At 46.4% G+C, this 25,358-nt stretch overlaps 1 protein-coding gene across 2 annotated transcripts in view; it reads right to left on the reverse strand.

Moving 5' to 3' along the window:
- CHD9 (chromodomain helicase DNA binding protein 9) overlaps positions 1-13,923 on the reverse strand; it is a 244,345-nt gene extending 230,422 nt beyond the window's left edge. Inside the window, exon 1 of one of the 2 annotated variants that reach the window (XM_082862789.1) lies at positions 13,840-13,923. The gene's annotated coding sequence lies outside the window, so the exon portion shown is untranslated. The remainder of the gene's footprint in view (positions 1-13,839) is intronic. The other variant, XM_082862785.1, reaches the window with a different exon arrangement.
- Positions 13,924-25,358: the final 11,435 nt, after the last annotated feature.

The following is a 25,358-nucleotide window of genomic DNA, read 5'->3' on the forward strand; positions in this document are numbered from 1 at the left end:
AGAGGACTGGCAAAACCCAACCAGACAGACATCCCTCAGAGATGCCTGGGAGAGGCTGGTGTATCTCCCCAGAGCCTGGGCAGTGTTATTTCCTGGGGCGAAGCAAGTCACAAAGGATGAAAGCTGATGACTGAATGTCTGGGGCAGGGTGGGAGGCTTTGCCAGGAGGTGGAGGTGGAGTGGTGGAAAGGGAGGAGGGGAGGAGACTTGGCTGGTTTTGCACAGACACATCTCTTCATTTTTCCAGACTGGAAAAAGCTGTTTGCACTGTGCACATTTGCAGAGAGTCACAGTATTTACTACGCTTCCTGGCTCGACAGATTTCTTTCTGTCATTCAGTCAAATGCAGCTTGTATTTTTCATAGCCAGAGCCGAACAGACCGTGGAGGCTCTTCCCCCACGTTGTGTTCAAAAACACAGCACGAGTGACTCAGAAAGCCCGGCTCACGTGGGCAGCGGGAGCGGGTGGTGGTAGCATGTTGTAGAGATAAAGACCCATGTTTAGAAAAACACTGTCTTCCCCTTGGAGGGGTTTAATGACGCTCCTTGTTTTCCCGGCACACATTGTTTTTTGAGCAGCCGGAAGAAACAACTGCTGTACTAGAAACTGATTCCTGCCCTTTGCATGTGACTCTCGGTTATCCATACTGACAGCGGTGGGTAGTTCAGGGGAGTAGGATAATTTTTAAAAGTGGTGAATAATAATATAGAAAATCCTTTCTTGCCAAAATCTGCCTATCCAGGGAAAGTTATCTGTTGAACCACTGTATGCTTGCTAAGAGATAATTCAATCCAACAAACATTAACCGAGCATGCCCCATGTGCACGGTATGGCGACAGGGGTGGATGTGTCCAAGCTGACCACAACCTAACATGCACTTTACCTTTTTAGTAGAAAACGGTGTGTGAGCCCAATGGCATTCACAGCCAGTGGTGGAATTCCAGGCACTAGGGATGGGCCAGGTCAGTAAGGAAAGTCTGTCGGGGGTAGGAGAGGGGAGAGCTATCCCAAACCCCTTCACATCATACTCCTAGGTTCCTGTATGTGTAATATACCAGCCAAGCCACCACACTGGGAGTGTAGTCATCAAATCTTGCTCAAAACCTCAGAGTCATGCTGCCCGGGAGTCCGAGAGTGGGTGCCTCATCTTCAGAGAGAACATAACGACGTATTCAGGCAACCTCTGACCTCGCCAGCCAGGGGGAAGGTAAATAAACAGTTACCCTTGATGACACAGGATAGCATCACCTGATGCAATGGAATAGAGCCTCTAACTTCATCCTCTTCTTGGGTTGGCAAAGCACAGAGTCCTCTTGCATTAATTTAAAGAGAGAAAGGGCCCACCCAGACTTCTCCTCAAACCTGCTTTTGAGCCAGGAGCCTTGGGACTTGGAGGGGTGGAGGCAGGCGGAGGAAAGTAGGGGAGGGTTTTTAGGGGACCAAGGGAGTCAGGGGAGCTAGAAATTCTGTAGAGTCCAAGTTGATGATGCCAGATGTAGCTCAATTTTTTTTTCTTTTAAAAGACTATTATGGGTTTCCTTTCCAAAGTGGAAATGCAGGGATGGAAAATGAGTTTCAGTTGCTATGGTAATAGGAGTTGGCTGGGCCTGTAGGAGCAGCAGCTGGAGTAGAGCTAGTGGCCGGGAACCTGGCCCCATGACAGAGGGAGCTTCCGGCTGGGGATAAGACAACAACAGGCTTTAGCAGGAAGGAGAAGGAGGAAAGATGAGAGAAAAGGAGACAGAAACTGTGTCTCCAGACATTGCAGCCTGTGAATCCTGCAGACATTAGCAGGGATACACAATGGGGTTTGTGTGTGCATGAGTGTGAGTGGCTGTGTTGTATGTGCATTCCCACAGGCCAAAAAAAAATGAGAAGCAAAATAAATCCAATGCCTGAAAAAGAATGGCCGAGAAAGCCCTAAGACAGCTGAATGACTGAAGAGGAGAGGGCGGCCATTTAGGAGCCTTCCAGGAGGCTGTGGGAAATGCCTGAACAGGGACTGGCCCTCACATGCTGTGCTCCCTCACCTTTTGTCCTCACACAACTCCTCAAATTGAAACTAGTGTGGGCCAGCAACACAGCCGACAAAATCCCCACAGGGTTAGCAAGACTACGGGTGTCGGTAAGCTGGTTGTTCTATTTCATCTGCACCTCTAGGTGACTGTTTTTGTTCCGGGTAGAAAGAATCCATGACCCTGGGACTCTGGGGTCTTCTAGCCTGGGGCTTTGAAGGGGTCTGGATGTTCTCAACATCACATTCTAGGGAGATGTTTTGATTAGGCCTATGGTGACTTTAGGCCTTTGCTGGATCCCTCAGCAGGGCCCACCTGAGAGAATATTTATGCAATTCCCACTCCTACCCCAGTAACAGGGACCACTCAGGCCCTCTCCTCCCATCACGTGGTGGTAAATCGATAGGGAGACCTCACATTTATGAAGGGACTCCAAGTTAGGCTTTTGACACTATATAATCCTATCACTCTCTCTATATATGCTGCCCCTGAGAAACACTGAGAGGATCATACAGTTTAAATGGACCACCACTCCGGTATCTTGTTTTATATTTCTTCATTTTGCAATGTATCAGGAGCCTCAAAAAGTAGAATTGAGCGCAAAAAAGAATAAAATACTTAGGACTAAACTTAACCAAGGAGGTGAAAGACTTGTACACTGAAAAATGCAAAACATTACTGAAAGAAATTAAAGAAGATACAAATAAGTGGAAAGACATCCCATGTTCATGGATTAATATTAAGATGACACTACTACTCAAAGTGATCTACAGATTCAGTGCAATCTCTCCCAAAATCCCAATGATGTTTTTTGCAGAAATAAAAAAATCCATACTAAAATTCATAAGGAATCTCAAGGAACCCCAAACAGCCAAAACAATCTTGAAAAAGAACAAAGCTGAAGAACTCAAACTTCATGACTTCAAAACTTATTACAAAGGTACAGTAATCAAAACGATATGCTACTGGCATACAGACAGACATATAAACTAGTGGAATAGAATAGAGAGCCTAGAAATAAACCCTCACATATATAGTCAAATGACCATTATGACCTTATTTCAACAAGGTGCCGAAACAACTCAATGGGGAAAGGACAGTCTTTTCAACAAATGGTGTTGGGAAAACTGGATATCCAAGTACAAAAGAATGAAGCTGGACCTTCACTTTATGCCATATACAAAAATTACCTAAAATGGATCACAGACCTAAACATAGGCTCTAAAACTGTAAACTCTTATGAGAAAACATGAAAAAAAAAGCCTCATGTCATTGGAATTGGCAATGATTTCTTGGACATGACAACAAAAGCACAGGCAACAAAAGAAAAAATAGGTAAACTGAACTTCATCAAAAGTAAAAACTTCTGTTTATCAAAGGACACTACTAACAGAGTGAAAAGGCAGACTGGGGGAAAATATTTGCAAATCACATATCTGATAAGGGATTAATATCCAGAATACACACAGAACTCCTGACTCAAAACAACAAAAAACTCAAACTGATTAAAAATTGGGCAAAAGATTTGAAGAGACATTTCTTCAGATATTCAAATGACCAATAAGCATATGAAAAGATGCTCAACATCCCTAATCATTAGGGAAATGCAAATCAAATCCACAATGAGATCCTATTAGAACTATTAATGAAAAAACAAACAAAACAAAATAACAAGTGTTGGCAAGGATGTGGGGAAATAGGAACCTTTGCCCATTGCTTGTGGGAACGTAAAAAGGTGCAGCCACTGTAGAAAATGGTGGGCGATTCCTTCCTTCCTTCCTTCCTTCCTTACTTTATTTATTTACTATTTTTGGCCATGCTGTGCGGCCTGCGGGATCTTAGTTACCTGACCAGGGATTGAACCTGTACCCCCTGACTTGGGAGCGCAGAGTCTTAAACACTGGACCGCCAGGGAAATCCCAGCAATTCCTCAAAAGATAAAATAGAGAGTTACCTTATGATCCACTCTGGCTATATACTGCAAAGAATTAAAAGCAGAAATATTTGTACATCCATGTTCATAGCCATATTATTCAGAATAGCCAAAAGGTGGAAGCAACCCAAACGTCCATCAACAGATAAATGGATAAACCAAATGCTGTATATGCATACAACAGAATATAATTCAGCCTTAAAAAGGAAGGAAATCCTGACGTATGCTACAACATGAATGAACCTTAAAGACATTATACGAAGTGAAATAAGCCAGTCACATAAGGACAACGATTGAACGATCCATCCTTATATGTAAGGTACTTAGAGTTGTCAAAATCATAGAAACAGAAAGTGGAATGGTGGTTGTCAGAGGCTGTAGGAAGGAGAAAATGGGGAGGAAATTAAATTAATTAAACAATTAAACCCATTGTTTAATGAGTACGGAGTTTCCATTTAGGAAGATGAAAAAGTTCTGGAACCACCTGGAGATGGACTGTGGTGATGGCTGGTTTTATAACAATGTAAATGTACTTAACGCCACTGAACTGCGCACTTTAAAATGGTTAAAATGGGGGCTTCCCTGGTGGTGCAGTGGTTAAGAATCCACCTGCCAACACAGGGGACACGGGTTTGAGCCTTGGTCCGGGAAGATCCCACATGCCGCGGAGCGACTAAGCCCGTGCGCCACAACTACTGAACCTGCGCTCTAGAGTCCGAGAGCCACAACTACTGAGCCCGCGTGCCACAGTTACTGAAGCCGGTGTGCCCTAGAGCCTGTGCTCAGCAACAAGAGAAGTCCCCGCAATGAGAAGCCCGCGCACCGCAACACAGAGTAGCCCCTGCTCGCCGCAATCAGAGAAGAGCCAGAGTGCAGCAACGAAGACCCAACGCAGCCAAAAATAAAATAAATTTAAAACAAATTTTAAAAAATTAATTAATTAAATGGTTAAAATGGTAAATTTTATGCCCTGCGTATTTTACCATAATTAGAAATATACATATACAGGTACATAAAAGTGGAAGTGACTAGGGTCAGCATCTCGACCTCTGAGGAGTCCAGTTAGGCCCAGTCCCCACCGAGGAAATGGCCCTTCCCCTACTTCTTCTGTCTTGTCAAAACTTACCACGGGTGCAGACAAGACCACAGGCTGGTGTGGGAGCCCAGCGTGCGCAGGCGGGAGAGAAAGATGAACACAGACAAGGAGTGCTGAGGAGGACGCAGGGTCTGAAGTGATGAGGGCCCTCGGGCAGGAGTGGACACAGCTGCCAGGAGCTCTGGCGGTTCAGTGGAGGAGGGAGGCGGGACTTCTTGCTTGGCTGCTGCGCGGTGTCACAGAGGAAGTGGTGTTTAAGGGGGGTTTGAGGGAGTGAGGACGTGCAGCTGTGTGAATTGGTGGAGGGCATCTAGGTGAGTTGTTTGTTTGGCAGGCGTGTGGTGTGACTGAGAGGCGGAAGTTGGGAGAGGAGGCTGGGTCGGCAGGGAGGGGAGGCGACCTGGGAGAAGGGCACCCCGTGCAGGAACTTCTCTGCCACACCAGCCTGTGGTCTTTGCAGGGAAGCACTGTAAAGGCATACTTGGCCTTGATTTGTAGCCTTCTGAAGCCAGATGCCGACGGATTGTGAACTGACAACAATAACAACTTCTAGCGACAGAGTACTTACTAAATGCATCTTAATAACCCTAAGCGGCAGGTAGCAATCTCAGCTCCACTTTCAGCTGGGAAAACCGACGCCCCAGGGATAAAGCAGCCTGTCAAGAGAGAGCGCGCGCGCACACACACACATGCGCGCACACACACGCACACGCGTGCACACACACACAGCCAGTTAGTGGTGGGGCTGGAGTGCGAACCCAGGCCTACATGGGTCCCAAACTGGAATACATATAAGAAAGCCTCAGGAGCTAGTTTAAAAACATAAATTCCATTCCCAGTAGCCAAAGCTGGAATAATCTGAGCAACGAAACAAAGTGGTATTGGATGATAGCCTGGGGTATAAAGTAAAATCCACAAGTCCACACTATTACAAATTAAAAAAAATTAATCATTGGGAGAGAAGAGCCCAACCTCCCACGAAGAATTCTAAATAAATTACGTAGACACATGACCCTAAAGTACGGGGACAGACCGCCCACTCCCTTAAGCGTGGGCTGCACATAATAATCCTCCTGGGCTTCCCTGCTGGCCCAGTAGTTAAGACTCTGCACTTCCAATGCAGGGGGTGCGGGTTCAATCCCTGGTCGGGGAACTAAGATCCCACATGGTGCACAGTGCCGCAAAAAAAAAAAAAAACTTCCTTCCAAGAGAACAGTATGGAACAGGGGAAACAGAGTAACTTCACAGAGAAACCTGACCAATGCTACCTCAGCCAGGTGATCCAAGGTAGTAGCAACAGTGGTAAGTCATGTTGATATTATGGACACGTCATGTGATGTGATGAAAAAAGGCACTTTATTTCTGTGGTCTTCCTCTCCAAAACCCATAACCCTAGTCCAACCATGAGAGAAATATCACACAAATTCCAATAGCAGGGTATTCTACAGTACATCTGAGTGGTACCCCTCAAAACTGGCAAGGTCATCCAAAACAAAGGAGTTCTGAAACACTGTCACAGCCAACAGGAGCCTAAGGAGACATGACAACTAAATGCAATGTAGGACACTGGACAAGATCCTGGAATAGAAAAAGGACATTAGGTAAACACTAAGAAAATCTGAATAAACTATGGGCTTGTGTTATTAATAATGTATCAGTATGGTTCATTAATTATAACAAATGGACTATGGGTTAACAAACGGTTAGTAGGGGGACCTGGGTGTGGGGTATATGGGAACTCTCTGTACTATCGTCTCAATTTCTCTGTAAATCTAAACTGGTCTAAAAAAATAAAGTCTATTAAAAACAAACAAATTCCTGGGTTGACCCTCAGAACCCCTGGCCTTCTGGTGCGCATTTGCACAGCTGTAGCGGAGCTGTGAATGAAGTCAGGCGCACCACCTGCCTGATGACAGACTGAAGAGAAGCAGCAGATACAGCAGAATCTGCAGGGAGGGAGACAGTTCACTCCAAGGACACTGCATGCCTCTCCTCCATCAGACTCCTCGAGGTTAGGGACTGTGCCTCTCTCACTGGACTGGCAGCCTTCCTAATGTGCGAAGTGGATCTCCCCTGTCAGACTGGGCAGCCCCTGAGGGGCAGGGCCCACTTTTCCTCTTGAGGAGCTCAAGGAGGCCTTTCTCTGCAGCCCCAGGAGCCACAAATTCTCTATATGCATTTCATCTTCCTTTATGTAAGTCAAGGTTCTTCCTATGAGTGGGAAAAGAGGTTACGCACAAAACGTACATTTTTAAAAATTGAAGTAGAGTTAATTTACAATGTTGTGTTAGTTTCAAGTGTACAGCAAAGTGATTCCGTTATACATACGTACATATAGGTGCGTGTGTGTATATATATACATATTCTTTTTCAGATTCTTTTCCATTATAGGTTATTACAAGATATTGAGTATAGTTGCCTGTGCCATACAGTAGATCCTGTTGTTTAACAAAATGTACATTTTTTAAAGGCTGGCAAAAGGTCTGCTTGCTCCAAAATAACAGGACTCCTAACTCTTTGGATAAGCATAACCAATGCTCATAAGCAGCAAACTCAATAATTTGGATTTAGTGCCTTAAGCCTCCTCTTCCACCCCCTCCCTCTCCAGTGCCACCTGTATCCCAGTCCTCAGGAATAGACGAGTGATAACAGTAGTAACAGCTTAAAATTGTGATGCTGCCGATTCTATAATGGAGCAAAACTCTATATCCCAGAAAGCTGCTTCTTGGTTGCAAGAAGCTGTTACTTGGAGGTACACAGCAAGACACCCCAAAATGTGGGGACACTACATCAGTAGAATGCATACAAAATGTCTGTGATGACTGATCTGCAAAAGTTCTTAAGCACAGGACAGGATGTATCTCTGGACAAAGCAGGAAGAGCAAGGCCTGGAAATCAAATCAAGACTTGACAATGGAAAAAAAAAAAGCCAATTGTATTAACATAAGCTGAAAAATATTAGGTAGAGAGAAATGGTGATGTCTGAGGAGCTGAGAAAAGGGGGTAAGAAAGAGCAAGTCTTTGAGAGTCTATCTTCTCCCACATTGTCCAGGGTAGTGGGAATCCCTTGAGCATTCCAGCCAGCTCAGAGCTTCCCAGAATTCTCTCTTGATAGGGATCTTAAGGTTGGTCCAGGGAGCAGTAGGAAGGCAAAGATTCGGTAATTGATTAGTCACGTCTATCATGAGCACAGCGATGGGGAATCAGGCCAGTAGTGCTGCCATTCTGGACCGCTGTATCCCTCAGAGGATACAAATATCTTAGGCCATCCTGGCTATTAAAATCATTCATCTTGTTCACCTTGTTTGGATTCCAGGAATGCCAAGCTTCTAAGTAGAATCTGGCATCCCCTGTGACTTTCCTACAGGGGAAAGAATGTGCTGATAGGCTGACATGAAGTTTTCAGGCTGCTTCACAGTGCTTGTCCCATTGTGATTTAATATATTTGTGGTCTGGCTTCCTCACCAGGCTGCTGTGAATTTGGTGATTCTGTCCTTGCTAGCCTGATCAGTTCCATGTGCACGAAAGGCACTCCATCTCCGACCTGCAAAGAATGAGCAGCATCTCCAGCCCCCAGCCCTCGCCACATTGGCCCTGAGGGGTGCTTCTCCTGACACTGCTAGCCAGCTGCGCTTTGCCACGTCAATCACCCCGACCGCAGCCGTCTACCCTGAGCCCGGCATGAGCTGTGGGAGGCCTGCAAGAAAAGTGCTACAGCGACCAAAATAAGTTCTGTTGGAATAAGAAAGAATAAGGAAGAAAGAGATCCTGTGCTTGGGGCAAGATGCCAAGAACACATGACAGAAAACAAGCAGAAGGAATTGGCAACGTTTAATCTAGAGCAGGGAAGATCCGGGAGGGCCAACCAGTTCCCTGTCATCAAATACCTGAAGGACTGCAGTGATGCAAAGGGGAAAGATTTGTTCCCTGGGGCTCCAGAAGAAAGTATGACAACCAAGGGGTGGCAGATACAGGGAGAGAGATTTCGGTGAGATAAAAAAAGCGGAACTTTTAAAGGCAGCTTTCCTTTAATATCAGTCATTCAAATATCACCACTTTTATTTTTCTTCTTTCTTCTGTCACGTTTGTGAGAGGCAGTGTAACTTGGCGATTAGGAATACAAACGGAAACAGAAACGCTTGGGTTCATTTTCCAGTCCTGTCACTTACTAGCTACATAACTTTGGGCAAGTTACCTTACTTTCCCATGCCTGTTTTCTCCACTAATAATAGTACCTACCTCAAATAGTACTTAACCCATGTGACTGTGGTGAAGATTGATTAAATTATACATGCAAAATGCTTAGGATAGCGCCCAGCACACATTATGTGCTCCGCAAGTGGTAGCAACTATTATTTTTTATTATAATCTCATACCATTTATACTATTTCTAAGTAGACACATTATTTATCTAAATTTATTTGAAAGGAAACTTTATATTACTACTGCAAAGGCAAAGCCAGAAACACTTGTCAGGTATAGATGGAAACTGTACAAATAAACATGAAACAATGTTATCAAATTTTAGCTAGCTACTGTTGCCTGTTCCACCCCCTGAGTTTGAGGACTGCTGCCTTTTCCGTAAGAAGGGAGACGAGCAAGTGTTACCAAAACGGTCTGGTACTTCACTGAAACTTCTTTTGTTGACTGTAGTCAGAAGGCAGAGTCTGGCAAGTTTAAGGAAGTGAAAGGCCCGTGTGGTTGCAGCTCCTGCTCTAGGGAGAGAGGCAGGGCCGGATCAAAGGGACGGTTTAAAAAGGAAATGCCTCTCCAAGAATGAGGCTTCGTCATCTTTAGCACTACAGTGCTCTACCATACCGAATCATCCCACCAGGCATCCAGTGGTATGATCAGCACACTTCAAAAAGCAGTCAGAAACATTTCATAGACCACCGCGCTCCCCAGCGCCCCCCGGAGGAAACCTGCAGACAGTTTCCAGACACCCCGCCTGCCTCTCACTTCTTTCTACTCGAAGACATTTTCTGGTGGCAGGCTGCGTACTCCTGACCGCACGCAGAAGTTGGGGGTTTGCTGGGACGCACAGTGTCTCCGAGCAGCCCCAGAGAGACTGAGCCGTTTGCTCCAAGGTAACTCACTCATCGACGCATCCTCTACTGGCTCTCCTCCCTTCTCCGGTCCGTTTCACTCTCACTGGGCTTTCTGGGATCACCTCCCAAATGAATTCCGGGCACCCAAGTCCTGGTCTCATGATCTACTTCGGGGAAGCCCCAGCTATGGCACAGTTTAACTGTGGCGCTTGAGAAATGGCTGAGAATGTTCCACGGAGATTCATGAGTCAGGTAAGAATTCAACCAGGAGGACATTTAGTCTCCTTCTGACACTTAGGTCCATGATTCTCGATCGAGTCAGCAAACTACGGCCCACGGCCCATGGGCTCTCCCACTGCCTGTTTTTGTACAGCCTGTGAGCTAAGAATGGTTTTTAAATGGTTGGGGGGAAAAAAATCAAAAGGAGAATAACATTTTATGGCCCATAAAAATGATATGAAACCCAGATTTCAGTGTCCATCAATAAAGTTTTATTGGAACACAGCTACACTCATTCATTCCCATATTGTCTATGGCCACTTTTACTCCATAACTACAGAGTTGAGTAGTTGCAGCTGAAACCATATATGGTCCACGAGGCTCAAAACGTTTACTATCTGGCCCTTTACGGAAGAGTTTGCTGACCCCTATTCAAGATCATTATCCTGCAGGGACAAGAGGCAGATTGAGACCTGGTTGCCCAGTGGATGGGAAGCCCATCACCAGACCTAGTATTTAGGGGGTTTTTGGATCAGATGTTCACAGTTCCTTTTCCTACATCTCTGTGACCACCCTCATGACTCCGTCTGCCCTCTGCAGGTACCTAGGACTCCCCCACTGAGGCATTAATGTTTTTACACCAGGAGTAATTTTATTGATTTTTAAAAGGGCATAAGACCTTTTGTTCCCCACACTCTGCCCATTGTCCCGGGTGGTTTCATCGACTCTTGATGGCTTCAGTTACTCATTCTTCCCCAAATCAAACCAAATCTCCAGCCCAGGATCGTGTCCTGGATCTCAGATCAACACTCAGATGTCTGTTCAACATTAGATTAAGATGGGGGTGGGGAGATGGGTTTTGCTGCTTACCTGTGGTGTAGCTTTGAGCAAGGCATATAACTGCCTGGGGCATCAATTTCATCACCTGTCAAAGGTGGAAACAACCCCGCCCAGTCTGCCAGGATTACTGTGGTAACTGGACGAAAGGTGGGCTGCCCACAAAACACTGCCACCTGGCCCCAGCCTCCCTCTCCAGCATATTATCATATTATCGGGCCTCTGCTTCCTCTGACCACTACACTCCCTGCACACTGGCTCTCCTTGAGCTCCTTGACTTTGCCAAGTTCTCACCTACCTCTGGGCCTTTGCACATGCTGCTTTTTCTGCCTGAAATACTTTCTCCTCATCTCACCCCCCACCCTGGCTGCTTCTCAGCCTTTCTGACCCCTAATCCATATGTATGCCTTTCTGTATGCCTCTCCATCTTTGTGCTTGATTCTCTCAGTGCATGTGCAGTGATGTCTAATTAGAGTCAATTCTCATTATTCACAGTGGTTATACTCTATAAAGTTGCCATGAACATGGAACTGGCAAATACTGATCTATTGCTCCTAAGGGAAAAACCTAAGGTTAGGTTTCTGCAAGCCTCTGGTCACATTTTCATCAACAGATCAATACCTAACCTTATTTTATGTGGTTTCTGTTTCAAGACTCCTTATTTAATATATATTGTTGATTCATTCACATTGAACTCACAGCCAATACTACTACAACTCATGCCTGAACAAAGCTTATCTAACACACATTTTCTCCGTAAGGCACATCGCAGCCTTCTTGTGCTTGGGAACACTGGACAGCACTTCAGCACTATGTTTGGGGGTGACTGTAAACAGCAAAATCACCAACAGAAAGCACAAAAATGCAAAACAAACAAACAAACAAAAAAAACACATGGCACTAAATAGACCACAAAAAGGACACTTGTTCACAGTTCTGAGAGCTGAAACAAGAAAGCAGTGTCATCTTGTTTTGACCTCAGCTGGGAACACGTGTGTTGAGCGACTCAAATTTTTTGCCACTGTTTGCGTCCATGAATGACCACGAGAAGCACTGTGGCTATTGATTTGGGGGTGACAAATAAATTTTAGCGAGTGGGAGAATTTGCAAATACGGAATCTGCAAATAATGAGGATCCACTGTACTTTCTTCCCATTTCTCTCATTCACTAGCATGTGAGTTCACTGAGGACTGGTTTACCTCTGTCTTACCGTTTTACCTCTAGCGCCTGGAAAACAGCCTGGCACATAGTAGGCTCTCAATAATAAATCCAGTTTAAATGAACACATGAGTCAATTCAGTGAAAGTGCTTCATTGGCAGCAATGACAGCTAGTGTTTACGGAGCAGGCACCACGAGCTGCCCTGTGCTAAGTGCTTTTTCTATGTTTCCTCTGCCAACAAGGGAAACAGCAGATTATTGTACTTTTGCCATGGGCTCTGGAATCAGACTGCCTGGGTTCAAACACAGGACCTGCCTTTTATTAGTTATTTAACCCTGAGCAAGTTCCTTGACCTCTCTGAGCCCCAGCTTCCTTCACTATCAAATGGGGTAGTTAGAGTAGTACCTTGTGGGTTACGGTGATGAGTTGATGTGACCATGCGAAGAAAGCATTTAGCACTGTGCCAGGCACAGGCAGGTCCGTAGTAAACATTACCTCTTATGGGCAATAATTCCCATGGCAACTCTAAGAGTTTTATATGATACTATCATACCCATTTTGCAGATGAAGGAACTGAGGCTAGGAGGGGTTCCATGAGTTTTCAAGGGTCACACAGCCCACGAAGGGCTGGCTCTGGGAACTCCAAGCCTATGCTCATAACCGCTTTGGTGTAAATGTAACATTTACTAATATGATGAGGGCTGCTCCAGGAGGCCCCCTGAACTTCTGTAGGATCTGGGTAAAAAGAAACCTGCCTCTCTCATGAGTCTTTTCTCATATTCTACATCTGTGTCTTTCTGTTCCCTGCCCACTTCCGAGTTCAACCCTTTCAGAACCAGCCCTATTGGGAGGGAAGATGTTGGTTTGTTATCTTGGGTTTGACAGCTCAAAGGTGGAGATATTTCCTGCTTAAAAGGCATGTTGAAGAAGGAGGAGGAGGAGAAGAATCAGCATTCTGGGCTGCGACAACCGTCCTCCTTTTTCTCCAACCCTTTGAATCAAGGATCCTCACACTTGGCTGCTAGCTGGGAAGCTCCTGGGAAGCTTTGAAATGTCCAGATGCCCAGGCCCCAACCCAGACCTCCTACATCTGAGTCTCGGAGGTGGTGGGGTGGGAGGGAAACGGGGCATCAGTATTTTTCAGTGCTCCCCAAGCGACTCCAATGGGCAGGCAAGTTGGAGAAATGGTGCTTTGGATCTTATTAGCACTCAGCTCCAAAGCTGAAGTCGCTCTGGGTGGCAGGAACTCTTTTCTCCTCCTAGGACTGGCTGTTCGGGGATTCGGGCAGGCTCTCCAGAGGAACCAGCTAGTGGAGGATGTTTGCGTGCGAGCGACCTGGCGTCCAGCCCTGCCCCTAGGCCCAGCTTGGCGACTGCGGGTCTCCAGGTCCCCACAGGCAACGACACGTGCGGCCGCTCCGACCTGTCTAGTCGTCCGCGGAGACCGCCGGCAGGGCTCGGCGGCCGCCACGCCGCCCACGCCTCACCACAGAGGTTCGCGGGAAACGCCCGGGGCTCAGGAATCCTACCTTGGCTGTCGGCGCTGCCCTCCGGTGCCCGCAATCCTGAGACTCCGGTTCGACCTGTCGCCGGGCTCCGCGGTCGCTTTCGTCTGCGCCGGAGAGGCGCCCACTAGAGCGCAGGCGCCACCTAGTGGGCGCGGGGCGCCGGCTGGGAGGTGCGAGCTCAATCAGTCCCGGGCGGAAATGCAGCCCGGGCTTCCCAATTGGGCGGTTTTCCTACACGCTGCGCGCGCCGGGAACAAATCCCGGCTGGGTGGGATCACCTTCACTCCTTAGAGGGCACTGGGAGCAAAACTTGCTGAACTGCCTTTTGAGGGCACGGAGGGGCTGCCAGGCCCTGGCTGCTGGCCTGGAATGCATAGTGGGATTTTCCTGGCGGGACTCAGGGATCTTGCCTTTCATCCAAAAGCTTTCAGTACACTCCAATGTGGCAGAGCCTCTCTTTTAAATGTCCTGCGAGCATCAGAAGATGCAAAGGACTGGGTTTCTCTTAAGCCCAGGGAGGCATTTTCCCTACTAGCAACCCTATCTTTTTGCCCCGCCTCACACCCCGCACCTCCCCACCCCCTTGCCCTCCTACTCTGTTCCCTCCTGTCCCTTTAGCTGAACTTTATTAAACACCCAGCCTTTGTCACACCCGGAGACACAGGTCCCTAAGGAGCTGGCAACCCAAGTTATGTTTCTGACCCGGGTGACATTGACATTTCTTTGGTTGAGGCCGTCCTTGGCACTACCGGACATTTACTTCCCTCACTCCATGGCGCTAAATGCCAGTAGACACCTCATAGTCATTGTGACAACTAAAACCACCCCTTCATATTTCCAGTTGTCTCCCGGGTTGGAAGAGCACTGCCCTAGGCTGAGAACCTATTAGCTGATTATTAAGGTCAGGAAAATGGTGGCTTATTGAAAGTGTGTACATTTCATTTATTTCTTTCTTCAACAAATGTTAACTGAGCACTTACTATGTGCCACTTTCCTACAAACAAGGGATACTACAAAGGACAAAACAGCTCAAAATTTCTGCCCTTGTTGAATTCACATTTATGTAACAAATTAACTTTTAGCACACACACAAAGGCAATGCAGTGTAATTGAGCTCTTCGCAAGGTAAGTACAGGAATTTTTTTTAAATACATCAATTTATATAGTGCCCTGGTGCAATGCAGTGTAATTGAGCTCTTCTCAGGATAAGTACAGGATTTATTTTTTTTTAAAAAATACATCAATTTATATAGTGCCGTGGTGATGGAGACAAGTTTGGCAAAAACTTCTTTTAAGGCAATTTATCTCTGTGGTGATTTGGGGGGATAAGTTCACCAGTGGAAATATTAGACACTCTGTGACAGTGAGACCTGAGCCAGTCCCCCCTCCCCCCACCTTCGTGTGCCTATTTAAACTTTGGTCTCTCTGTACTGGTGTCATCTGGTCAAAGTGACCATCAAGAGTAGAGGGGAGGGGGAGGGGGAGGGAGTATTACCTATGAGCAATACCTGGAGGGGCAAGGGGTTCGCGCGTGCGCGCGCATATGTGTGTGTGTGTGTGTGTGTGTGTGTGTGTCACTGACGGGGGCCACCCCCAGCCTACTTAGGGCTTGCTCGTGCCCTGGTGAAGGTGAATCAGTCAGAGAAGTGCTGACAGGTACACTCCCCATTCTGTCACTTTAAAGTGTCTCTGAGTCACTTCCAGTCCTTGCAAGAGCTCCCTCCTCCGCCCCTACACACCACCCCACTTTGGCCCAAAGCTTGCCCCAGCAAAGACCTAGATTATAACCTCTGCAAGTCTGATGCCAGGCATCACCGGATGAGGTTAAAGGTTTCCTAAGGACGTTAAGAAGAACTCTCCCCTGAGTTCTTCTACCATTTTGTTCATTCCACTAATCACAGTGCTTTGGAAACTGTGGTTATCAACAGGTCTGTATTCTGCATAGGTTCTCCATAGGTGATCTCCTTGAGGGTCTGCGCCATGTTGGATAGGTAAAAGTAGTGTCAATAATAATAATAATAATAATCTGTAATGTTATTAGGCACTAAGAATTTTAGATTGACTAGTTGAATCCTCACAATAATCCTATGAAGTAATCACTGTTATTTTACCCATTTTTTTGATGAAGAAACTGAGACTCATAATGCTTAAGCAATTTGCCTTGGGTGGGAGAATTAGCAAGCGGTGTGGCCAGGACCTGAATTTGGATTGCCTGCCTGCAGAACCTTTGCCTCTGAGCACTCCACTGCTGTTGATGGAGCGCCTGGATAACCGCGCTGGGCACTGTGTTTTAGACACGGGACAGCATGAACAGGGCCTCTCATTTTTATCCCTCTGTGCTCTTGTTCTGTCCACTCTTTCCTTCAAAGGGAGAATTTTGTGTGCTGCATTTTGTTTTTTAATAAATTCATAATGTTATGAGATGTAACCTATTTTTAGTAGGTGAGGGCTTGTTTATCTTCTAGAAGCTTGCTCCATTAAAGAGGGTGAGGGAAATTCCCTGGCCGTCCAGTGGTTAAGACTTGGTGCTTTCACTGCTGTGGCCAGGGTTCGATCCCTGGTCGGGGAACTAAGATCCCTCAAGCCACGTGGCTCGGCCAAAAAAAAAAGAAAGAGGGTGAGAATCCTCTATTTTCCAAAGTGGATGGAGCTGGAAATGGGTCACCAGGAGCATGGGCAGGATGTCAGGATCCTGGCAGAAGGAGGGGTAGAGAAGGAAGGAGGCTAGGATGCCGGAGACCAACAACAAAGGGGCAGGTGCCTATCCCAGGAAGGTCACTTGGTCTTGCGAGGCTGGCCCTTGGGCTAAATGGAAACTTGACTTTGGGGGTCATATAGGCTTACGGCAGAAGTAAGTTTGGTCACTTTTTGGTCATGAACGGCATCTGCAAACCCTGCCAGATATTATGAGGTGTATTAGCAGGATGACATATATGCGGTTTCATTGACTCTTCCCAAAAGTCCAGGAAACTGAGAGTCAGAGAGGTTAAACAACTTACTGAAGGCCACACACAACTGTAGAGTTAGTATTCAACCTCAGGTTCTTCTCAGGCTGAATCTGGTGCTTCTAACCATGACCATTAGCTGCCTTTCCATAAACAAATGGTGAATTGAACTGAACTCCTCAGGAGGGATTTGCAGTTCTTCGTTTTGGCCAGGTTGTCCTTTCCTCCTCTACCAGCTAATATTCTGCTTATCCTTCTGGGTCCAGCTAGAGGAGTCCCTTCCCTATTCCCTTTTCCCAGTGTGACCTTTTTCCTGTATTAAAGCACTTACTGCATTCTGCCTCATGGTTTAATTCCCTGCCAAGATGGTGCCTTCCCCAACAGATTCTATGCCCTTGAGAACAGGATCCACGTGGATTGCGCTAGATCGTTTGTTTACCTCTCCACATCTGCTCTCCTTTTCCACCCTGCTCTGCATCCTGGGAGGCTGACCTAAATGGGCAAGACCAAAGGCTTCTATGCCCACTTGCCTCAAGTTGGGTTTGGCCAGTGGGGGCCCTGGGAGGGATTGGAGGGAGGGAGGAGAATAAGGTTGGGGTGCTTACGGCCCCAGCTCCCTTCCTGCAAGGTGCCTTGGGCCGGCCACTCTTCTGCACTACAGTCATAGCTGTAAGGTGACCCTCTGCACACAGCCCGCTCTGCTTCCACATCCAGGTCTCCTGAATTGCAATTCACTAAGGTTCTGGAAACCGCGCAACACCCCGCATGGAACCTTGTAGCATGTGGCTCAATAAACAGCTGTTAAGCTAAATTAGGGGCAGGTGTGTTTGTTTGTTTGTTTGTTCAAATGAAAAGCAGGAGAGAAAGGATTTTAAATGATCTTGAGAACTAGGACCAGATGGCAAATAAGCTCCTAGGCTCCTGGCAAACAGTATTTATGTATTTTTTTGTTTGGATGATCTTAACATTTTTTCCTTAAATTAATATACAGCAAATTTGACCTTAAAATTTTTCAGGTACAATTCTGTGAATTTCAGCATGTTTAGATTTGTGTAACTACCACCACAGTTAGGACACAGAACACCAAAAACTCTCCAGCCATCACTTCGTAGTAACACCACTGATCTGTTCTCCATTCTTATATTTTTGTCTTTTTGAGAATGTCATATAAATGAAATCAAACAGTAGGTAACCTTTAGGCTTCTTTACTCATGAACATCTTTGAAATTACGTTACGTGTAACGACAGTCTTTCCTTTTCATTGCTGAGTAATATTGTGCTGTATGAATGTACCACAGTTTATTTATCCATTCACATTTGGGTTGTTTCGAGTTATTGATTATTAATAGAGCTGCTCTAAATATTTGTGTACAGGTTTTTGTGTGAACGTAGGTCTTCATTTCCCTTGGGTAATGTTATAGACTGGATGTGTTGTCCCCCCCAGATTCATATGTTGAAGCCCCAATCCCCAGTGTGACTGCATTTGGAGATAGGGCTTTTATAGAGGTAATTAGGTTAGATGAGGTCATAAGGATGGGGCCCTAATCTCACTGAACTAGTGTCCTTATAAGAGAAAGGGACACCAGAGTTCTCTCTCTTTGTGAGCACAGGGGAACGACCATGTAGAGATGTATCAAGAAGGTGGCCATCTGCAAACCAGGAAAAGAGCTCTCACCAGAAACCAAATTTGCCAACACCTTGGTTCTAGCTCCAGACCTGTGAGAAAATGTCTATTGTTTAAGCTTCTGAGTTTGTGGCATTTTGTTATGGCAGCCTGAGTAGACTGATACAGGTAAATATTCTATGGTAAGTGTATGTTTAACCTGATGAGAAACTGCCAGACGGTCTTCCAGAGTGGCTTTACCATTTTGCATTCCCACCAGCAGCATATGAGAGTTCCGGTTGCTCTGAAGCTTTGCCAACATATGGTATCATCATTAGTTTTTATTTGTGTTTTTTATGTTGATACTTTCTGCGTGCTATGTTTTGTAGGTGGTAAAAGTCAAGGAAGCATTTTATTTTATTTAAAATTTTTTTAATTTATTTTACTTATTTGTTTTTGGCTGCGTTGGCTCTCTGTTGCTGTGTGCGGCCTTTCTCTGGTTGTGGCGAGCGGGGGCTGCTCTTTGTTGAGGTGCGCGGGCTTCTCCTTGCGGTGGCTCCTCTTGTTGTGGAGCATGGGCTCTAGGTGACTGGACTTCGTAGTTGCGGTGCACGGGCTCTAGAGCGCAGGCTCAGTAGTTGTGGCACACGGGCTTAGTTGCTCTGTGGCATGTGGGGATCTTCCTGGACCAGGGCTCGAACCCATGTCGCCTGCATTGGCAGGCGGATTCTTAACCACTGCGCCACCAGGGAAGTCCCAAGGAAGCATTTTAAAGCTGAAAATATTTTGAAAGTATCCTACTGTGTTCCCATCCATCCCTGGGTGGTCCATTTCTCTTTCCTTGTCTTTCCGCCACCTCAACCTATTCCTAGGGCGATGTCCCCTAGGCAGAGCCAGCTACTGGTCTGGCAAATCAGAGTCATCAGAGGTGAATCCATCTCTGAGAAAGTTGAGGAAGAGGTTGGGTGTGGGTAGGTCTGGCTTTACAGGCCTTATGCTTCATTTAAACTTCTGTTGTCACCATCTTGAAATTCTTAATAATTTTTGAACAAGGGCTCACATTTTAATTTCACACGGGCCCTTCAATTATGTAACCAGTCCTGGGTGTGAGTGTCACAGGCACGACAAGGCTGCTTACCAGGTTCACTCAGAAAAGGGCCCTCATCTGTCTTACCAACCACACCTCTAAACTAACACAAGCCCAACCTGAGGGTTTTACCTGTCTCCTTGGTGCTCCTGCCGCCTGTCTTTTATGCTGACTTGGGACAAGCATGATTAATTGGGAGGATTCACAAGAGACTTGTTGGCTTAGGATCCCAGTATCCAAACGAGGATTTGCCTTAATTAGGACTTCTTAACTGGAAGGCAAATGGAACCTCCCTCTTCCACCCTGACACCCCCAAAATGTACTTTGGCGTTTACGTGGGAGAGGTAAATCGACGGCATTATAATGTCCTCCTAATTGTCACTCTGCCAGCCCGGTTGGCAAGAAGCTCATTCAAAGAAAGGTGATTTACAGGGGAGTCTTACCACATTCCTGTGGATCACTGAGTGCCTAAGTCCAGGAAGATGAATGGTGTTAACCAGAGGCAGTGGGGGTGGCAGCAGGAGGGGACAAGGAGTGGGAAGGTCACAGGGTGTGCAGGCAACATCCTGAGCTGGCTGCCAACCACGCGTGTGACCTCAGGCCATTGACCTAACCGCTCTGGACTCAGTTACTCCCCCTCTAGCGTGGCTTAACAATACTCCCTTGTAGGACTGTTTGATTATGAGGAATAAACGAGAGGACGTGTGTAAAACATCCGAGGCTGGCATGTACCCACCCCTCCGGAAGTGAATGGAGTTGGCGTCACCTTTGACTGCTGTGTGCATACTCGGGGAAGAATACAGTCTGTGCTTCTCTGAAAAGGTACTACATGGACCTGCTTGATCCTCTTTGCAGCTTCCTGGGAGCTGCGCCAGAACTATCGGGCCCCTTTTGGAGTTAGGAAAAAGAAAGCGAGGTGATCAGAAAATAAAAGAGGAGTCAAATATAGAGAATTCGTTCACAGCTTTGAAAACTTTTACCCATGTGTCCCGGATTAAAAGAGCAATGACAGGGCTTCCCTGGTGACACAGTGGTTAAGAATCCGCCTGCCAATGCAGGGGACACGGGTTCGAGCCCTGGTCCGGGAAGATCCCACATGCCGTGGAGCAGCTAAGCCCGTGTGCCACAATTACTGAGCCTGTGCTCTAGAGCCCGTGAGCCACAACTACTGAAGCCCGCGCACCTACAGCCCGTGCTACACAACAAGAGAAACCACCACGATAAGAAGCCTACGCACAGCAATGAAGAGTAGCCCCCGATCACTGCAACTAGACAAAGCCTGCGTGCAGCAACGAAGACCCAACGCAGCCAAAAATAAATAAATAAAAATAAATAAATTTATTTTTAAAAAAAGAGCAAGACAGGCCTACCAAACTGATGACACCTATGATGGTTTATGAAGATGGCCCGGTGGGGTCTTTAAAAGAGATAAGATGAACGTAGTGATAGAGCGGAATCTGGATGACCTGGGTTCTAATCTCAGCCCTGCTATTTCCAGGCTGTTAGACCTTAAATTATTCAACCTCTCTGTGCCTCAGTGTCTCCATCTGTTAAATGAGGATTAAATAACACAACCTGCCTCTTAGAGTTGTTGTGAGGATGGAACAAGATGATGAATGTAAACTGTACTTGGTACCAAGTAGCTCTTGGTGCCTGCTAATTTGTTTATTTATTTATTTATCTATTTATTTATTTTTCCTTCTAGTTTTATTGAGATATAATTGATATATAACACTGTATAAGTTCAAGCTGTACAGCATAATTTTTTGGATTTTACACATCATGAAATGATTATCACAATAAGTTTAATGAACATCCATCATCTCTTAAAGATACAACATTAAAGAAACAAAAATTTGTGTGTGTATGTGTGTGATGAGAACTCTTAGGATTCACTCTGTTAACAGCTTTCATGTATAACATACAGCAGTGTTAATGTTTTCATTACTTACATGTTTGGGTTAAACCCTGGAGTCCATGATCTTAGCCCCATTCCTCAACCCCGGGTGGAGGTGGCATTCTAGGGTAGGGGATGGACTCCAAGCGGGGGGTCTGTGAGTCCCAGACCTGGATATGACCCTGGGACACGGAGGAAGGGCACAGCTAGTTGCTTAGTAACAGGGCTTTATTTGCAGCAAGAGAGGGCTGGTGTTTACAGGTAACTAGGTGGGGGGTTGTAATTTGTAAAGAAGAAGTTACCGGTTAAACAAAAGGGAATTCTTCTGATGGAATGAATAGGGCTTGGTGCTAGCAGGAAGAGCTCCCTTCCAGGCCCTGCCCATCCCGCAGATGGGGCGGGGGGCGGGGGTGTCATTATGCAGATTGGACTGGTGTCTTCCTGTGACCATAGAAACGGAACCTGTGCTCTTTCAGCTGTGCTCTGAGGAAGGGCTATTTAACACTGGCATCTGAGGATCAGCTACACAGAGCGTCCTCACCTCGGGACATCCCAGGGCACTCCCCCTCTGCGTCCACCTGAGATGGGATGCCACTCCAGCAAGAGCACCAAGGTGGCGGGGGCGTCCGAGAAACCCGCAGAACAGCCCGAGGGAGAGGAACCAAATCTGCGGGCTGGCACAGAGGCAGCAGATGGCAAAGACGCCTCCTTGAAGGATGGTGCCCCTGAGCAGAAGAACTGAGATGCTTCTCTCTGGATTCGGACCCTCACCTCATCCGTGGAACTGCCTTTGGCCAATGAAACTCGGGACAAACCCCATCCTGAGAAGCTCCAAAGAGAGGGAGGAGAGAGAAATCCCCGCCTTTGGGATTCAGGCTTCAGAAATTACCTTCATCGGGCTTTGCTCTGGAGCTGAGAGGGAGATGTGGCCACGGGGAGTCCTATTTCCCCAGCTCTCCGATAGAGAGGATGAAAGAAGTCTTCACACATCCTGGGACTTTCCCTGAGCTTCTGGAAACGGGGGAGCCCCGTAGCAGACTGCTCTGGCTCTGGTGAATCTCTGCTGCTGAGCTGTGACTGTCTAGTGACCCTACCCCCTTCCATGTGCCTCACGTTTCTGAACTCTGAAAGCTCTGTGGTCATAGCATCGATGGAGATGTGTGGTACTCGGTTTCTTTCTTTCCTTCTTTCTTTCTTTCTTTTTTTTTTTTGGTTTGTTTTTTTCTCTCTCCTTTTTTCTAATAGCTGGCTGGATAGCCAGTGCCCATCACAGGAAGGTTTTGGGTTTGGCTCACTCCACACTGTTTGTATGAATACTTTAATATTTAACTTGGAGAATTGTTAATGAATTATGGGAAAAATCAGGATCAGACTGTGATCATGGGAGACAACAAGGCCTTGATCATCCAGTGTGTGGAACACTGAGTGCTGGTGGGAAGGAAGGAGGAGGGATTCATGTTCTTGATTTTTTAATCCCCAGAAAAATGTCCCTCTGCTGATGTTCCTGTGTCTCCTCACATCAAGAGTCTGTCAATCTGAACCCTCTAGCGTCTGAGCTATCTGTGTCCAGCCTTTGGAAATATTTCGCTGTTTACTGACATGTCTGTCAGCTTCTCTTTTCCCCCCCTTGCATGTGTTTTTTTAATTCGACCCCAAAGCATTTTAATTTGAAATCAAATGGATATGTTTGCAAATAAATGATGACATAACACGTTTGAAAGACCGGACTGGGGAGCCGGGATTAGAGGATCAGCGGGGAAGTGTGGGTGTGATTCTGTAGAACGCAGGTGAGCGAAGGGGCTATGGAGACAGCACGTTACTGGAAATGACCCTTCTTTTTGGCCATCAAAACCTCAGAAACTGAAGAGGATTCTTTTGAGAATCTGGCACCTGGGGTAAAGAGCAGGAAAGAAGGAAGGACAAGAAGTAGAGCAATTCGGCCTGCAAATTGACTGCAGAGCGCTCCTGTTGCTTCAGCGGAACCTGACGTCTTTTAGGGAGGGAGCAAGAGAGATGGGGCCCCCTCAGCTGGCCCGAAGCCCTGCTTTTTCCCCGGGGGTAGGAAACTTGCAGTGGGCCAGGAAACAGGCCTGGGCTTGCAGCTGGGGATCAGGAAGTTTGGGGCCTCTTTCTACAGCTTTCTGGGCATAGGCCAAGCTCTGGTAACTGCTTTCAATTTTTTTTTTTTTTAATACAATTCTGTTTTTCTCCCTCCTCCCACCTAATGGAAATTCACCCTGCAAAATAGGACAGTGTCTGGTAAGAAGCTGCTCACAGTATACACCGTCAGGACTCCCGGAAAAAGTTCTCAGCTGGTGGTGAGGTTTTGAGGCAGGGTGGTGCTTATTTCTCCAGCTCCTGAGGGGCGAAACTCACTCAGCTTCTTAGCAAATCAAGTGAAGGAGACTCCAGGTCCTCAGAAGTTCAGAAAACAGGGTGGTTTGTTTTGCTTCCTTCTGAGATGGTGTAAAATGCTTGTTTAATTAAATTCAAGATCCCTGTGGGTTTTAAAAACTGGATTCTTCGTCCACCTCCAGCTGTGGCAGGCACGCTGCAATTTGCCAAGAAGTTAATCTGTAACAGGAAATAGGACCCAGTTTCTTTGTAAGGACATTCCAGTTGTGCCATTGGGGCCCAGTATCATTCATCTGTCTCCCTCTGAGGCTCAAGTGCCTGGTGAAGGTGGCCAGAATTATGTTTACTCAAATGAGCTTGAAACTCTTTAAAGACAGGTCTGCATAGACTTGGCCCATAACTTGAAAGCCATTGCTCTGGCCCACTTCCAAAACTACTGGAAGAGGAGGAGTTTGTTTACTAGTTGCCTTTCTATCCACCTATCCCTCCATCTATTCATCCATCTATCCATCCATTCAACCTCCCATCCAACCAGTCCATTCAATCCATCCATCCGTCATCTGTCTGTCTGACTATCCATTTACCTACATACTTACTTTCCTACCTACCTATGCAGCCAGCTCTTCCCTTGGATTTTTCAGTTATACGAGGCAATAAACTTCCCATTTCAAACCAAATTCATTCATTAAGCAGATATTTATTGAGTTTCTACTCTACTGTGTCACTCAATCATTTATTCCTTGCTTTATCCATCCATTAATCCAGCAGTTACTGGAAGACTACTCTGTGCCAAACTCCCTATTGTTAATAAAATATTGAAGTGTGTCTAGTGGGAGCACAGCCTGGAGTAGGGTGGTTCAGAGAGATCTTTCCAGCCTAGGTGAGACCCATGTGGAGCCTTGAAGAGTAAGTAGGGATTGGCTAGAGAAAGAGGATGAGTGTTTCAGGAGAAGGGGAACGTATGAGCCGAGATTGGAGGCTACATCAGGCATGATGTGCAGTGTTGTGGGAGCCTGAAGGTCACATCACACAGTGACAGGGAGGTGAGGCTTAATGACTAAAAGGATCAGATCACGAAGGGCCTTATGCTTCATACTTAGAGGCTGAGAGTTCATCCTAATGGTAATGAGGAGTCCACTGAAGGACTTTAGGTAGAGGAATAATGCCAGGATGTCAGTTGCTTTTGACTGCTTTGTATCTTGCCTTCGGGTAACAAATCCCATCTTTTCCCTTTGGGGAACCCTTTTCTTACCCACTCTCAGTTTACATGACTTGCTGATCCCATTCTCGGGCTCAAGGCTGAGTGCTGTATGTGCCTGGTCGAATTGACTAATTCAAGGAAGGGCATCTGACCCAAACCAGTCTTCCTGGAGACTTTCTGCTGACACAACTAGGAAAGAAGTATTCACTTTCTTTTGGAGTTAATAAAATTGCAGGATTTTAGCTTGGAGCCTCTTAATGGCAATCTTCCCACCACTGGGGAGGGTCTGCTTGAGAATTAAGCCACAGCAGATAGTGGAGCTGAGAGGAGAGACATATTCCCAATGAACCTGTTTGCGCAACTGGATCCAGCCATGCCAGAAGCTGTTACCACCCCTAGAAGATTTACACAAGCCAATAAACACTCAGTTGTTTTTTTTTTTTTTTCTGAGA

Source organism: Leucopleurus acutus (assembly GCF_964270905.1).
Source record: "Leucopleurus acutus genome assembly, chromosome: 20".
Taxonomy (NCBI): Eukaryota; Metazoa; Chordata; class Mammalia; order Artiodactyla; family Delphinidae; genus Leucopleurus; species Leucopleurus acutus.